Below are 2,333 nucleotides of genomic sequence, written 5' to 3'. Positions count from 1 at the left end.
TTTCAGCCAAAACCACGTCTCACGACCGTGAGATAGGTGGTTACAGTCTGTAAAGGAATCAATACGACAATTCAGCAAAAGCCTCGTGCACCCTAAGAACACGGAGCGACCTAAGGACAACCGCCTTCTGCATTTTTCCCGCAAGTGTTCTAGTATATTGTTGAAACCTTGGCACCTCCAATAGCGCCGATGATAAGGACGATCAATTTAACAGAATATTCCGTGTACAATCGTTGCAACTCTCTTATAAGGTCTCGATACCTCTCTTTCTTTTCATTCTCCTTGGTTATAATGTTTTTATCACCTGGTGCCGAAAATCCGATAACAAACATGGTCCGCTTCTCGAAGTCAAGAAGACCCATGTCAGGCCTCGAGTGAGCAACAGAAACAATTGTTGAGAATATAAAGTTCCAGTATATGTGGCACATCCCATTCTCGACAATTGACTCAATTTCCCTAGGAGCATTTAGAGGAGCGATATTAAGGTTAATACCGTAGGAGTGACGGAGATGGTAATTAAGCACTCTTAGTGCCGCATTGTGCCTTTGAATGTAGGACGTTCCCGCGTGAGTTGGACAACTAGATAGTATGTGAGCTAAATGCTCGGGGTGTGCATGGTACGCCCTACAGCTATCATCGGGAATGTCTTGGCTCAAAATGTGGCGACAGTATGTTAAGGTGGAAATGACACCGTCTTGGCATGCAAAAATGAAACCCTCCGTACCAGACTTCAATCCGGGCGATTTAAGGAAAGCAAACGTTAGCTCGAAAGACATTGACTGATCCTTCAGATTTCTGTGGAAGATACCGTGCATTCTCTTATCGAGGAGCTGTTCACGAAAGTTTTTCTCTTGTGCTTTCTTAATCCGGGCTTTCAGGAGTGAGCACTCGAGATAGATAAGATTTCATGCATTTTGCTCACCCCTAAAACTGAAGTCAAGTCCAAATGCTTCAGCAGCCTCCTCCGCTGCTTTGTACAGAAACGCTCCTTTGCCCACTTCTCCGTGATTCATGACCATTTTAAGAAGAGGGTCTTCTCCATTTGCAACTCTATGTGCTGTACCCAGAATAATCCTGTTGTGAAGACATTCAAGACTCAATATTCCGCAACCACCTTGACGGCGTGAAATGTACAGTCGCGGAACGGAAGACTTAAGATGCATGCTTTTGTTCATATGCATAACCTTTCTTGTCCCGATATCAAGAGATTTGAGCTCGTTCTTCGTCCATCGGAAGACCAAATCTGTCGGATGAGACGTTTTTATCTGCTTCGGAGAGTATCCTTTTCCTGAATGCGGCTCTGTGGCATGCCCAGGTATGCATAAGTCTCTCCAGCGCAAAGATGTCGTATAGCGCTTCTATCAACGAGCTCAGAATCTTCAGGGATTCCATTAAGTTTTCCTCGCTGCAAATAAACCTTCGCGCATTTGTCTAACCCAAATTCCATTCCAATTTCCTTAGTATATCGTTCGACAATCCCGAGAGCTAGATGCAGTTGCTCTCTGTTTTTAGCATAGATTTTAAGGATGTCCATGTAAAATACATGAGTGACCTTGTACTTTCGATCTGTAGGTTTGCCGTACAAGTACCCGTCGAAATGGCGAAGTGCTAGAGATAGTGGCAATAATGTGAGGCAAAAGAGCCGTGGGCTCATGGTGTCGCCCTGAAAGACACCTCTCTGAAAGGTGACCTTGTTAGTTGTCAAACGATTTTTTCCAGATGAGATAGTAAATCTGGTTTTTTTGGAATATCTTATAAAGCGTGTTCAGACAAGTTATTGGCCTGTAATTCTTCGGGTCAGTTAAGTTGCCTATTTTCGGCAAAAGTATTGTGCGCCCTTCCACCGACCACTCTGGAATCTGTTCTACCGACTTCAAATATGAGGTGAAAATACGGGCCAAATGCTGATGGGTTGAAGAAAACTTCTTCCACCAGAAGGTTTTGATACAATCTGGTCCCGGTGCGGAATAGTTCTTCATCTCTCTTAATACTTTTTTCATCTCCTCTTTAGTGATGGGTGGGCATTCTTTATCAGGTGTTATGAGGGCAACACATAACTCCTTGAAGCTCTTTATATTTTCTGAGTCTTCGTCCAGTCTATGCTGAACTTCGTAGACTTCTCTCCAAAATACTTCGACCTCCTCTGGTTTGGGTAAGTGTTCGACAGTAACTGGAGGGTCTTGGAAGAGTCGAGATGGGTTAGCGGGAAACTGTTGATTTTCTCTGACCCACCTCTTCCTTCGCTCTAGACTTCTCTTAGCGTCAGATAGTATCCGTATTCTCTCAACAATATGCTGTCTGATGGTCAGCAGCTTTGACTTGTTAAGTGTGTG

At 44.0% G+C, this 2,333-nt stretch overlaps 1 protein-coding gene across 1 annotated transcript in view; it reads right to left on the bottom strand.

The window, feature by feature from the left end:
- LOC117180492 (venom carboxylesterase-6-like) overlaps positions 1-2,333 on the bottom strand; it is a 128,344-nt gene that overhangs the window by 44,783 nt on the left and 81,228 nt on the right. The window lies entirely within an intron of this gene.

The sequence above is a fragment of the Belonocnema kinseyi genome, chromosome 9 (assembly GCF_010883055.1).
Source record: "Belonocnema kinseyi isolate 2016_QV_RU_SX_M_011 chromosome 9, B_treatae_v1, whole genome shotgun sequence".
NCBI classification, from domain to species: domain Eukaryota; kingdom Metazoa; phylum Arthropoda; class Insecta; order Hymenoptera; family Cynipidae; genus Belonocnema; species Belonocnema kinseyi.
The sequence above is the reverse complement of the archived record's forward strand: the minus strand, read 5'-3'. Positions and strand labels throughout refer to the sequence as shown.